This window comes from Megascapheus bottae, chromosome 29 (genome assembly GCF_031878675.1).
Source record: "Megascapheus bottae isolate mThoBot1 chromosome 29, mThoBot2.hap1, whole genome shotgun sequence".
In the NCBI taxonomy this organism is placed as follows: Eukaryota; Metazoa; Chordata; class Mammalia; order Rodentia; family Geomyidae; genus Megascapheus; species Megascapheus bottae.
In genome coordinates, this window is record NC_143537.1 from 10,601,896 (window position 1) to 10,617,134 (window position 15,239).

The following is a 15,239-nucleotide window of genomic DNA, read 5'->3' on the forward strand; positions in this document are numbered from 1 at the left end:
AATTTTAGGGGGAGGTCTCCTCCAATGGGGAGAACTTAAACCAATAGCTATGATCTCCTTCACATGACTCCTGGACCTGTTACTGGACATCAGAGAAAGCACATAGCTTGGGAGGGAGGTGGCAGTGGCAAATGTCATGAGATCTGGGCAAACAGCATTCTTTGGTTAGGAGGAGCATACAACTCCCTCCCAGGTGTGCACCAAATAAGGCCCTCACAATTGGGAAACATGCATGAAAACATAACCCCCCTCAGGTGGGCATAATGAACAGTTCCACATCAGAGCACCAATCCTGACCCTGTTCCTATGATAGCTAGCTCAATTACATACCAACTTTTACTTGTAAGATTCATTCTTAAGACATACTCATAGCAGTTGCTACCTATTCTTTCTCTTTTTTCCCCTTTTGTGTTTAGTGAATTATAGATGTTTGCTTCTTGATGGGGGTTCTTGATGTTCTACAATTTGTTCTCGATTAATTAGTATTCTTTGTAACGCTCGTTTAGTGACATCAACATTCCACTCTCAACAAATGACAGGTGAACTCAACAAAAGTTAAGCAAAGACACCATCGACTTAAATGACACCATAGCCCAGCTGGGCTTAACAGATATACACAGTCTTCCACCCAACAGTGAAACTTTTTACATTTTTCTCAGCAGCACATGGAACACACTCCAAAATAGATCATATAATAGTTCATACAGAAAACTTAAGCAGAGAAGACTCTCTTTAAGTCTTTGGCCCATCTTTTAATGGGATGGCTGTTACTTTGGAGGTTAATTTTGGAGTGATTCAATTTTTTGAGTTGTTGATATGTTTTAGATATGAGGCCTTTGTCCGTTGTTTGGTTGGTGAAGATCTTCTCCCACTCTGTAGGCTTCCTGATTAGTTTACTAGCTATGTCCTTTGCCATACAAAAGCTCTGCAGTTTAATGCAGTCCCACTTATGGCTTTCTCTGATTTGTTGTGCTTCTTGGTCCTTATTAAGAAAGTTTCGACCTGTGCCAAGGAGGCCTAGTGTATCTCCTATTCCTTCCTGTAAAGTTTTCAGTGTGTCAGCTTTTACCTCCAGGTCTTTGATCCATTTGGAGTTAATTCTAGTGCAAGGTGACAAAGAAGGATCCAACTTTAGTTTTCTGCAGGTGCTTAACCAGTTCTGCCAGCACAACTTGTTGAAGAGGCTGTCTTTCTTCCATTCTATTTTTTTGGCTCCCTTGTCAAAGATTAGGTGGCCATAGGTCTGTGGTTTAATATCTGGGTCCTCAGTTCTATTCCATTGGTCTTCAGGCCTGTTCCTGTGCCAGTACCAAGCTGTTTTGAGAATTATAGCTCTGTAATAGAGTCTAAAGTTTGGAATTGAAATTCCTCCAGCGCTGTTCTTTCTGCTAAGAAGTGTTTTTGCTATACGGGGTCTTTTATTATTCCATATGAAATTTTGGATTGCCTCTTCTATTTCTTTAAAGAATGACATTGGGATATTGATGGGTATTGCATTGAATTTGTAGATACCTCTTGGCAAGATTGTCATTTTCACAATGTTGATTCTTCCAATCCAGGAGCATGGGAGGTTTTTCCATTTCCTTAGTTCTGCTTTCATTTCCTTTTTTAGGGTTTTAAAGTTTGCGTCAAAAAGGTCCTTTACATTCTTAGTTAAGCTAATTCCTAGGTACTTTATTTTCTTTGAGGCTATTGTGAAAGGAGTTTCTTTCCTGATTATTGCCTCGTTCCTCTCACTGTTGGCGTAAGGAAGGCAGTTGATTTTTGAGACTTAGAAAAAATTAAATTAAGTGAAGTAAGCCAGACTCAAAGGAACTTAGGCTCAATGGTTTCCCTCATTCGTCATAATCAGTAGAAACCTTGGGCTCTACTAGCAGAGATCTGCAATAGACCAAAATCTTGATACATAAGGCCATGTAATGTGAAGCTAATTGAAAGGACCTCCAGGATATTGAAACAAAAGCCATATAATGAATGATTGTTGTCCTTAATGTACTATGTTGTCACTCATCTCCTTTGCTGTCCCTTGGTTATCTCATATTGGTATAGTATCTCACTTTGTTATCTGATATATTGAATTTATTTGTATTTGGTTATTTGAAATTTGATAGGGAAGGGGGGAAAACCAAGATGGGGGGGAGGGAAATGGGTACCAAGACATGTGAAAGGGTATCAATGTATGTGAATTAATGCACCTTCTATCTGGCAAATATCATGTAACCCTTTTACTAATTACAATAAAAAAATTTTTAAAAATTAAAAGAAAAGGAGAAAAAAATTCTGAATAAAATATGTTGTTCAGTTAACTCTAAAAAAAAAAAAAACAGAAAACTTAAGCAGATACAAGAGGTCTGATATAATCCCATGCATCCTATCAGACCACAGTGGAGTCAGACTAATTCTGAACAATGCAGTCAAAGTCAAAAAGCATTCAATCACATGGAAACTGAACAACACACTTCTGAATAACCCCTGGGTAACAGATCAGATCACAAATGAAATTAAAAACTTCCTTGAATGTAATGACAATCAAGAAACATCACAAAGGAACTTATGGGACACAGCAAAGGCAGTTCTAAGAGGCAAATTTATCGCAGTAGAGCGCATATTAAAAAAACAGAAGAAGACATAAATAACCTTAAAAAAAAACTGAAACACCTAGAGGAGCAAGAAAAAGTTAATTCTAAAACAGCTAGAAGGACAGAAATAACAAAAATAAAATCAGAAATTTCAGAGATTGAAAAAAGATCTATTATACAAAAAAATTGATAAATCAAAAAGTTGGTTCTTTGAAAGAGTCAACAAAATTGACAGACCCTTGGCAAGATTAATCAAAAAAAGGAAAGGGGAGACTCAAATAAACAAGATTAGAGACCCCACGGGAATAATCACAACTGATTCCCAAGAAATCCAGTGCATAATGAATAGGTACTACCAGGGCCTATATTCAAAGAAACAAGAAAATCTAGTCGAAACGGATGATTTCTTAAATAAATATAGGCTACCCACACTGAACAACGATGAGGTAAACAAATTGAACAGACCAATTTCTTACAATGAAATTGTGGAAGCAATCAGGGAAATGCCAACCAAAAAAAGCCCAGGTCCAGATGGTTTCACTCCGGAATTCTACAAGACATTTAAAGATGAAATAACACCTGTACTCTTGAAACTCTTCTGAGAAATAGAAACAGAAGGAGCAATACCAAACTCATTTTATGAAGCTAATATTACTCTCATCTCCAAACCAGGGAAAGACCCAACAAGAAAAGAAAACTACAGACCTATCTCTCTAATGAACACAGATGCAAAACTCCTCAATAAAATATTAGCCAACAGAATCCAGAAACAAATTAAAAAAATCATACACTATGATCAAGTGGGCTTCATCCCAGAAATGCAAGGCTGGTTTAACATTCACAAATCAATCAATGTAATACATCATATCAATAGAGCTAAGGATAAGAATCATATGATAATTTCTCTGGACACGCAGAAGGCATTTGACAAAATACAACATCCATTCATGTTGAAAGCACTAGAAAAAATAGGAATAAGAGGTACATTCCTCAAAATAGTGAAAACCATATATGAAAAACCTACAGCCAGTATTATACTAAACAGTGAAAGACTGGAACCATTCACCTTAAAATCAGGAACTAGACAGCGATGCCCACTCTCTCCATTTCTCTTCAATATAGTGCTGGAATCCTTAGCCTGAGCAATAAGACAAGAAAAGGACGTCAAAGGGATCCACATAGAGAAAGAAGAAATTAAACTATGCTTATTCGCAGACGACATGATCCTCTACTTGAGTGACCCAACAAACTCCACTCCCAAACTACTAGAATTAATAAACCAGTTTAGCAAAGTGGCAGGATACAAAATCAACCTTCAGAAGTCAGTAGCCTTCTTGTACACCAACAATACACAAACAGAAGGCCAATTCAAGAAAATGATCCCATTCGCAATAGCCCCCAAAAGAATAAAATACTTAGGAATATGCTTAACCAAAGAAGTAAAGGAATTATTCAATGAAAACTATAAAAGCCTAATAAAAGAAATTAAAGAGGACTCTAGGAAATGGAAAGACATCCCATGCTCATGGCTAGGGAGAATCAACATAGTGAAAATGGCTATACTGCCAAAACTGATATACAAATTCAATGCAATCCCCATAAAAATCCCAAAGACATTCTTTATGGAAATTGAAGATATAATCCAAAGATTCATATGGAACAAGAAAAGACCTAGAATAGCCAAAACAATTCTAGGCAAAAAGAGCAATGCTGGTGGTATTACAATACCAGACTTCAAACTCTATAATAGAGCCATAGTAACAAAAACTGCTTGGTACTGGCACAAAAACAGACCAGAAGATCAGTGGAACAGAATAGAAGACCTAGAAATAGAACCATATACCTATAGGCAACTTGTATTTGACAAAGGAGCCAAAGATATACAATGGAATAAACACAGTCTATTCAATTATTGGTGCTGGCAAAACTGGGCAGCCACATGCAGAAAACTAAAAATTGACCCTAGCCTTTCGCCATGCACAAGCATTAACTCAAAGTGGATCAAAGACCTCAACGTCAGACCGGAAACCGTGAAATTGCTACATGCTAATGTATCAGAGACACTGGAACTCATAGGCACAGGCAACAGATTCCTGAACAGAATCCCAGGGTCACAACAGATTGGAGAGAGACTCGATAAATGGGACTACCTAAAAATAAAAAGTTTCAGATAAAAACATAGTTGCAAAGGTAGAGAGATAGCCAACCAACTGGGAAAAGATATTCACCAACAATATATCTGACAAATACTTGATATCCAGTATCTACAGGGAACTCAAGAAACTAATCCCCCGAAACCCCAATAAACCATTCACTAAATGGGCAAGGGACCTAAAGAGAGACCTATCAGAAGAAGAGATTAAAATGGCAGAAAAACATATGAGAAAATGTTCATCATCTATGGTCATAAAGGAAATGCAACCCTAAGATACCACCTTACCCCAACAAGAATGGCCAACATTTTGAACTCAGGCAACGACAGTTGCTGGCGGGGTTGTGGAGAAAAAGGAACCCCACTGCACTGCTGGTGGGATTGTAAACTAGTTCAGCCACTCTGGAAAGCAGTGCGGAGGTTCCTTAAAGAACTGAAAATACACCTTCCCTATGATCCCGCCATACCACTACTGGGCATCTATCCTGAACAGCATGACCCAGGATATTATAAAGACACCTGCTCAGCTATGTTCATCTCTGCACTATTCACAATAGCCAGGTGATGGAAACAATCCAGATGCCTTACTGCAGATGAATGGATACAGAAAATGTGGTATATATACACAATGGAATTCTACATAGCCAACAGACCAGATAAAATAATGGCATTCGCAGGGAAGTGGATGAATCTAGAGCGAATCATGCTGAGTAAGACAAGTCAAGAACTAAGGAACAAAAGGCGCACGGTATCCTTAATATGCGGTTATTAAATCCAAAGTGTACAAGAGCGAGGACTCAATAACTGCATACCCAACGCTATGGACATGGTAATGGAAATACAAACATACCTATACTGACTAAAAAAACCTGACTCTATAATCATAATGTTTTATTTCATAAATTGATATGTTTCTATGACATACAAACCGTTAGCCTAATTTCGATTAAGTTCTAAAGACTAAGACCCAGAGAATGTAATTAGAGATTCCCTCCTTGAACAATGTTAAGCCATATAATTAATGATTGTTGTTCCTTTCCTCAAGGCTAGCACACTACCACTTGAGCCACAGCACCACCTCCAGCTTTTTCTATCTATGTGGTAATGAGGAATCGAACCTGGGTCTTCCAGCATGCTACGGAAGCACTCTTACTACTAGGCCAAACTTCTGGCCTAGTTTTGTTTTGTGTTTCTTTTACTAAAAAAATAAGGCTGAGGGGTTGTAGAAGGGAAATGGGGACAAAAACATGAAAAGGGGTAGCAATGATTCTTAAGAAATGTACCTTCTACCTTGTGAATAAACTGTAAGCCTATTAAATAGAATAAAAAATTAAAACTAGGCAGATCTGGAAGACTTGAGCCTGTAACCATTCTTCACACTTACACATTTGCTTATTACCAGTATATCCCATGCCTCTTTAATTCATTCTTCCTCATTATCCACAAATGACTCTGGCCCCTTCATATTAAGGGGGTTGACTGGTGAAGATCCATCTTCTGAACAATATTTTACTCCAAATTGGTAATCACATACAACATTTTACTTTTGGCAACTCCACAGACCCTCTTTTGGGGGTGCTACAGCAGCGTAGCCTGTTTAGACCTCTGGTTTGTAAAAGAACTTTCCTGACTGGGGAACTTGATTTCTTGGGACCCTAATAATATCTGAGTTTTTTGTGTAGGCCTATATATACATCAATAGGGACACAGTCTCAGGTCCCCAAATATCTTTCCTGAATGAATGTGACTGCTGGCAGCCCAAAATTTGCTCAGTTAGGGCAGATACAGGGGGTTTAGGATTTGAAACTATCCATTCCTTGGATAATCTTAACTTTTTACTACCCACTATTACAGATGACTGGTAAGCTCCTGCCCAGGTGTGAGGTAGATAGACATGGGCATTAGAAAGGAATGCTTACAAACTGTTCTATGACCTCCAGCTCTGGTTAATTTTGAAAGGCAAAACACAAGTGACTCTAGGATCTGACACCATCTCTGCCATCCAAACGATGGCTTGTTGCATCTGGAGGCTCCATTGCTTTAGTCTCAGGAGTGTCTTTTCCACACAGGGGTAAATGCACCTCTGGCATTCCCCTCGCTTGCTGGACTTGAACTCAGGGCCTGTGTGCTGTCCCTCAGCTCTTCAGCTCAAGGCTAGCACTCTGCCACTTAGAACTCCAAAGCAATTCTGCTTGTCAGTACTCTGGTGGTGATGAGATGACAATCTCACAAGGACCTTTCTCTGCCTGGGTTGGGTTCAAACTGAAGTTTTCAGATCAATGAGTCATTTAAAAGGCCACTTTACTCCAATTAAAAGCAACAAGTCATCAACAAAAAAGTAGTCTTTAAGCTTGTTTTTAGCTGGAACTTATTAAGGACCAAAGTTACATCTGACAGATTTGGAAAATCTGCTGTCATTCTCTGTGGAACTGCTGGAAACTGTTACAAAAAACTTACTTATAAGGGCAGGGCCAGGAGTTTGGCCTAGTGGTAGAGTGCTTGCCTAGCATGCACAAAGACCTGGGTTCTATTCCTCTGTACCACATACATAGAAAAAAAGCTGGAAGTGGTGCTGTGGCTCAAATGGAGGAGCACTAGCCTTGAGAAAGCCTCAGGACAGTGTTCAGGCCTTGAGTTCAAGCCCCAGGACTAGCACAAAAAAAAAAAAAAAACAAAAAAAAAAACAAGGCAAATTGAAATAGCAATTAAAGAATCATTTTGGTAGTCCTAATTTTCCTTTTTTCACTTTGAAATAATTAGGATAATCTCACTTCCAAGTTTTATCCAGAAACACATTTCTATTTTTTTTTAAGCTTTTCTAATCTTTGCTTTAAAACTTCACACTTTAGCCTTTCTCTGCAGTTGAAGAACTCTCATAGGCTCAAGGCACTCCCCTTTGCCTCCAGGACTCCTTTTAAAGGAGGCATTTTTTTTTTCTCTGCAGACTGAGCTACTGCTTAGAATTCCAATAACAGCTTGAACTCAAATAACAGTTTTTCCTCAATGCAAGAATTACAAAATCGTAAGCCAGGCCCAGTGGTTCATGCCTGTAATCCTAGGTACTCAGGAGACTGAGATCTGAAGATCAATTCAAAGCCAGCCTAGCCTATAAAGACTCTACAACAGAGGAAGTGGGCTGAGGCTCTAGGGGTAGGGGAGTAGCTTTGAGCTGAAGAGCTCAGGGACAATGCCTAGGCCCAGGATTAGGGCAATAGCCTTAATCAGAAGAGCTCAAGGACATTGCCCAGGCCCAGAATCCAATCCCCATGATCCCTCCCTGAACCCCCCCCCCCGCCCCGCAAAAGAAAAATTACAAAATCATCCTTGTAACAAACATCCATATTTAGCAACCCTTCTTTTACCTAAAATATATCCAATTTCAAAATAGCATTGAAACCAAATCATCATATGGATAAATTTTAAACCCTTCATTCAAACATTTTTACAAAATATTTGGGCATCGGTTGTGGGACTGGGAGCTGTCCCTGAGCTCTTTAGCTCAAGGCCACTACACTACCCCAGGGCCTGAGCATTGTTCCTGAGCTCTTCACCTCAGGGATACCACCATATCCTTTGACCCACAGCCCCACTTCTGGCTTTCTGGTGGTTAATTGGAGATAATAGTCCTATGGACTTCAGTGACCAGACTGGCTTTGAACCAGCCCTGGCACTAAAGAACGTTAAGACTTTCTTTTTTTTGCCAGTCCTGGGACTGTGAACTCAGGGCCTGAGCACTGGCCTTTGGGTTTTCTTAAGGCTACATTTGAGCCATAGCACAACTTTCCAGCACTTTCTATGTATGTGATCCCGAGGGATTGAACCCGGGTCTTGGTGCATGCTAAGCAAGCACTCTACCAATGTGAGACTCTCATTTCCAATTAATCACTAGAAAATATGAAGTAACACTGTGACTCACGGGGTAGAGCTGTGGAGTTCAGGAACAGCACCCAGGCCCATCGTTCAAGACCCATCACCCACCAAAACAAAACAAACAAACAAACAAAAAAACAGAAGAGAAAAGAAAGAGTGTAATAATGCCCAGGTCTAGGGACCACCACCTAGAAGACCACTGGGAGTCAACTGCTAGGAGGACGCCCAGAGCTGAAATTCTACAAGGCTTTTAAAGGCAAAGACCACAGGTTTACAGCAACACAGCAACCAGGTGTTTGAGTGACGTAAGGTGGGGGTCAGGAACATTTCAAGGTGATGGGAGCTCCCATCACTAATGCCAGTTGAGTCCTATTCAGCTGTCTGAGGGCAGTTTTATGGCTTAGAAAACAAATGCTATCCTTGGATTTTACATGAATTCTAATTTTAACTGCAGACAGGTCAGTTCCTGGAACGTATGGACACCACAATCCTGTTTAATTTATGGCGTTCTGGGGTATAAACAACAACATGGTTACTGCCTCGAAATGGGGGGAAGTTTTTGTTTTTACAACTCTTCATTCTCCCCTTTTCCTTCAGCCTAGTCAGATCTTGACTCATTTACCTCACTACAACCGGGGTTATACTGGGTGCATAGGATCCTCAGATCTCAGCCTCCTTACCTAGACATACAGGGGTGAAGCACTGAGCCCAGCTACTTAAAATAATTTTAAAGGTTCATTCATGTTGTAGCTTGGGACAGAATGTCATTCCTCTTGAACATTGAATAATATTCCATTAAATGCATATACCACATTTAGTTTGTCCATCAGCAGACATTTGGGTTGTCTCTACCTTTCTATTACTGTGAATAGTATGCCTTTTATATATGCCTTTTATATTGAGCACACTGCTGTAACAGAGCAGCCAGAGGCATCCTTTCATAATAGACCAGGGGGAACTGTTAGGACTCACAATTGTCTTTCCTTCACATGAACTTCCATTACAATTCTTACAATTATTACAGCAGATGAGGCCCATGTGATGTGACTGAATTTTCTCGTAGGTATACTGATCTTGATATTTTTCTGAATGAATGAATATGTAACAAGTTGACAAGTAAAGCAGTGCTTTTGCAAATTTGGCCTGTACTTATCTAGAAACTTCTTCAAAACTTTTTTTTTCCTCAGTCCTAGGGCTTCACTTGAACTGGGTGTTGTCCCTGAATCTCCACCTCAAGGCTGGTGCTTGATCACTTGAGCCATAATGCTACTTCTTTCTAAACCTTTCAGTGGACCTTGATGCTTGATGGCTCCTGCCTGTAATCAGGAGGTTGATATCTAAAGATCTCTATTTAAAACTAGCCTAGGCAGACAAAGCTGACAGGCTCCTATCTCACATAAATTAGGAAAAAACTCAAAGTGAATATTTGGCTCAAGTAGTAGAGATTCTGCCTTTCAGAAAGAAGTCAAGCACTGGAATGGGACCCTCAGTTCAAGCCCCAGCACTGGTGGAAGAGTGTGTATGTGTATGTGCCTGCACACACACACATACACAAAAATAAATATTTGTGCTTCTGTCTATCATCTCAGCAACTAGATCAAAAGTTTCCCTCAGCAAGCCCTTCTCTGGACAACTGATCTAAAATATTAACTTAATTATTTCCTTCCTTCTTCTCCCGTTCCCTGGTTTTTCTTCAGAACAAGTCTGTTGCAGCCTCCTTCTGCAGGCTGTGAGCTCCAAGCTCACACTGCTCTCCAGCATCCTTATCTCTAGCAGCACCTCCTTCCCTTCACTGAGAATCAGGAAACTGCTGCTTCTTCTAGGCAGAGGAGTTTGAAAAAGGGACCCCTCTTCCCTAGGACAAGCAGCCCAAGAGGAGCTGAGACCTGAGGACTTTAGCAAATGCATTGCTCAACCATGGGAAGGTAACCTGAAGACATTCTCAGGTTAAGTACATTGCCACTACTATATTTTTTTTTTGCCAGTCCTGGGCTTAAACTAAGGCCCTGAACACTGTCCTTGGATTTTTCTCAAGTCTAGAACTCTACCACGTGAGCCTCAGCACCACTTCAAGCCTTTTCTAATTATGCAATGCCAAAGAATCGAATCTGGGTATCATGCATGCTACAGAAACACTCTACTACTAGGCCAAACTTCTGGCCACGCAACTGCTGTATTTCCTATTTACTGCTTTAGCAAAGTTTAAAAATCAAGAACATAACAGGAAGGAAACTACTTGGAGTTTCTCACCCTCTTCCAGTTATTTAGAAGAGTAGAAGGAAACTGGATTTGAGACATGAATTTTCTTTCTTTCTTTTTTTTTTTTTTTTTTTTTTTTGCCAGTCCTGGGCTTGAGCTCAGGGCCTGAGCACTGTCCTTGGACTCTCTCAAGGCTAGAGCTCTACCACTTGAGCCTCAGCACCACTTCCGGCTTTTTTCTATGTATGTGGTACCGAGGAATCGAACCCGGCTCTTCATGCATGCTAGGCAAGCACTTTAACCACTAGGCCAAACTCCCGGCCCATGAATTTTCTTTCTTTTGTGGGTGGGTGGAGAGTGGGCTTATATCGTTCAAGATTCCCCAATTGACCAAGGCTGCACACCAGCCTAGACTTCCCACATTAGTGGCAGACCCAGGGACCCTGTGCTCTGGCCTCGGCCTCATTTTTTACTGGCAGTATACTGTGATTGATTTCCATCAGAGAGAGTGCATAATGACATTTCATTTAGCTCTGTGCAGTAAAGCCACCAATATGTGTTGTAATTAAACTACAGGGCCACAAATCCCCCAGGCCTATTTCAAACCCCACGACCACCAAAATACAAAAAGAAAGAAACAAAATAGAACCAACTTCTCAAGGAGCTGTGGAGTAGAATAGCTGACCATAGGATAATTGAAGTACAATGGGAACATCCATGTTTTTCTTATGTAGGGATTTCATATCCAACAGCTGGAAAACATTTGCAATGAGAAGGCTGTATTCGGAATCTCATGAAGGGCTGTGGAAGACATTACATTAAGTGAAATAACCAGGCTGAGAAAGGCATTGACCAATCTCACACAAAAATGAAAGATAACAACAACGAAGAAATCAATTTCTCAAAGGTGAGAGTAGCTAGTTTTTACCAGTGACATGGAGAGATCAGTCCATGTCTTCAGAATTCTCTGAAGTTCCCCAAAGTGCTAAAAATAGAAGTACTGGGCTGGGAGTCTGGCCTAGTGGTTAAAGTGCTTCCCTAGCATGCACAAAGACTCAGGTTAGATTCCTTGGTACCACATACATACAAAAAAACCAGAAGCTCAAGTGGTAGAGCTCTAGCCTTGAGAAAGTCCAAGGACAGTACTCAGGCCCTGAGCCCAAGCCCAGGACTGGCAAAAAAAAAAAAAAAAAAACAATGGAATTTGATAACATTGGTTTTCTTTTTTCTTTTGGGATGGGGGTGGATCATGGAGCTTGAATTCTGGGCCTGGGTGTTGTCCCTGAGCTACCACCCTATCCTTGAGCCAAGCTCCACTTCCCATTTTCTAGAGGTTAACTGCAGATAAGAATCTCAGGTCCTATTGTGGCCAGTCAGGCATTGAACCTTGATCCTCAGATCTCAGCCTCTTGAGTAGCTAGGATTACAGGCTCCCCATCACCCTGGTAAAACATACTTTTTATTGTTGGAGGGACTTGAACTCTGGGCCTGGGTGTTTTCCTTGAGCTCTTCAGTTCAAGGCTAGCACTTTACCACTTGAGACACAGTGAGACTTCTAAAATGGGTTTTCTTTTCCTGTTTTTTCTTTCTTTGTTGCAGATGTTTGCCAGTCCAGGGATTTGACCTCAGTATAGGCACTGTCACTGAGCTTTCTTCTCAAGGCTACAACTGTTCAACTTGAGCAAGCCACAGTGCCACTTTGGATTTGTGTTTTGTTTGATTATTTGATACTGAGGAATGGAACCTGCACTTTCTCACATGCTGTACAATCACACTACCACCAAGTCACATTCCTACCGCAACAAAGTTTTATGATAGAACATTCAATGAGCAAGAAAATAAATGAAGCATCCATCTCAACAAATAGCACTTATTATTACTAATCAATTTTTATTACTTCTCATAGCTATTATTTGGGCTGGCATTCATCTGAGAAGCCGTATAAGGCTCAGGATAGAGGAGAAAATTCCACTACAGCCTCCTCTCTGCTCCCACCTCACTGGCATCTCTTTGACGCCTCTAGGCGTCAGTTTCTCTATAAAATAATGCAATAATCCAAAAAACATTGGAAACATTTAAACCTAATCATTTTCTTGAAGTTTAGACTTAGATTTACACAATTGCCTTGTGTTTCAAGGATGAGCTCACCCAGTGTTTCACACAGCATTTAACCTTGAACATGTTCCCTCATACCCATTCATACACACATTCATACTCAAAGATCTTAAAGCGCGCAAAATTAATATCAGCTGTACCTTCTCCGGAAGTTTGTGTCAAGACAGCTTTGCCAATTTTACTCTTGCAGGTGAGAACCATGTTCAAAACAAAACTTTTTAAAAGGCAACTTAATTGCATAAAGAATTTGGTCAGGGAGTCCTGTGTGCAGCTCAAAAACAATTTCCTGTTTCTCTGGATGGCTGTCAAATCGAAAGTGCCACCAGTGGGCCATCCCACATTGAAGGGGGGCCCTCTGAGGAACAGAAGGTGACCCACTTTTTCTTTTGAACTATTACACTGTTGTTACTGACAGTCTCCTGCACATCCTGCCAATGTGCAAGGGTCAGATCTAAGGGAAAAGAGGTGCTGCTTCCCATGTTCAAAGGATAAAATAAGAGAGCTGGCAAACAGACAACAGATTACAAGCAACAAATGTAAACAAACAGCTAAATTTTACTGGGACCGATTACCAGATGGCGCCCCCTCACTACTTTCAGAGGGAAGCTGCCCAAACACAGTCCACCTCTTGCAGGGAGGAATCAGGGAGACTCCTTCTTCCCCTCCCTGGGGAGTGTAGTCAAACCAGAGGGACACCTCTTCAGTGTCCCCTGATGGCTTAGGGTCCAGAGGGCCCTTGCCCAGAATAGGGATCAGGACATCTCCCTTTCCTCAAGAATCACTGTCCAGACAAGTCTGTCCCAGTAACAGCCTGCCAGATACAGATGCGACTGCTGGCCACAAGATGAAAGTAAAAAAAGTAACAACACAGACACTGACAAACAGAGAGCGCTCTTAGCTCTAGCGATAACAGAGCAGTAAAGCTTCTGGCCTTCAGAGGGTCTCCACAGGGTTCCTGGGGGATCCCGGACAGACGAGCCCACATATGTAATGCCCAGGTGGCCAGACCACGACCAAGAAGAGCACGGAGAGTCAGAAGCTCCAAAATGCAACAGCAAGGCTTTATTCAGGCGGGCTGGGGCTCGGGCTTTGCCTGTACCCAACACAGGGGAGCTTAGGAGGAAGCACAGCTGAAAATTTACAGGGCTTTTAAAGGCAAAGAAAACAGATTTACAGTAACACAGCAACCAGATGTTTGAGTGAGATAACGTGGGGGTCAGGGACATTCCAGGGCGCTGAAAGCCAGTTGAGTACCATCCAGCTGTCTGAGGGTAGTTTTATGGCACGAAAAACAAATGCTATGCTTGGATTTTAGGTCAATTTTAATTTTAACGCAGACAGATTAGTTCCTGGAACTTCTGGACACCACAATCCTGTTTCTTTAATTTATGGGAGATTTGGATATAAACAACAAGCTCACTGCTGCCTCAAAATGGGGAGCAGCTTTTTATGTTTTTCATCTCTTCAAGGAAAAGGGTGGGAGGGGAGGGGAGGAGGGCTAACTCTCTAAGAGCTGCCATGGAGGACTCAGGAAGAGGAGGAAGAGGGAGCTGAAGGATTGAAGCAAACCGGGTGGGGGGCAGTGGATAGTGGGGGCTTCTGGCCCCATCGCACCTGTCTGGCTGTGGGAACCAGCGCCGCTCCCGTCCTCTCCAGGTGCCCTCGGGCTGCTGCTCCCGCTACAGGCTGCAAAGCCACAGGTTGGGCGGGCTGGGCAGGCAGACCAGGGCCGCTGGTGCAGAGCCACCCGCTGCGGAAGCTGCTTGTCTTTCCTCCGCCAAGGCAATATGAGCCGCTCGAGCCCTGCTCCAGGCCACACATCCGTCCCTGCGATGGTCCTGTGGCCCTGCCCCAGGCTCCGTGCCCTCGGTCTGCGCTTCCTGATGTTGTAGAGGTGAAAGCACCAGCTCCTAGAGCACCAGCGGTGGTGGTGGCGATGGTGGTGGCGGTGGTGGCCACGTGTCAACTTTCACCCCCTTCCTCCTGCTTGCCGTCCGGAAGCCGGACTCCACCACTAAGTCATGGCTGCGGGGGGGTCACCCCACCAATGCCAGTGCTGGACTCGTGGAGGCACCGAGCCGACGATACTCTATTCCGGCATGTGAGCAAAAGTCTGCATCCGTCCACATCTGCCTTCCTGTGAAGCGGTCCCGTCATCCGGGAGCGATCTGGTGGGTCTCACATCAGACCACCCCCCTCCCGATCCTCAATGGTACCTCCCGCTCCCTCCTGGCCCACCTGGCCAAGACAAAGCACAACTGTTGCTTTGCAGGGCCCTGACTGGTGCATGCTGGGAGCTGGTGTGCAGGGGGTGGGGGAGGGGA

The 15,239-nt window shown here is 42.2% G+C and overlaps 1 protein-coding gene across 5 annotated transcripts in view; it reads right to left on the reverse strand.

The window, feature by feature from the left end:
• The window catches only part of LOC150044723 (zinc finger protein 809-like), a 32,382-nt gene extending 17,774 nt beyond the window's left edge, over window positions 1-14,608 (reverse strand). For all 5 annotated transcript variants that reach the window (XR_016533068.1, XR_016533067.1, XM_090321037.1 and 2 more), the window contains exon 1: window positions 14,530-14,608. The gene's annotated coding sequence lies outside the window, so the exon portion shown is untranslated. The remainder of the gene's footprint in view (window positions 1-14,529) is intronic.
• Between the last annotated feature and the right edge of the window lie 631 nt (window positions 14,609-15,239).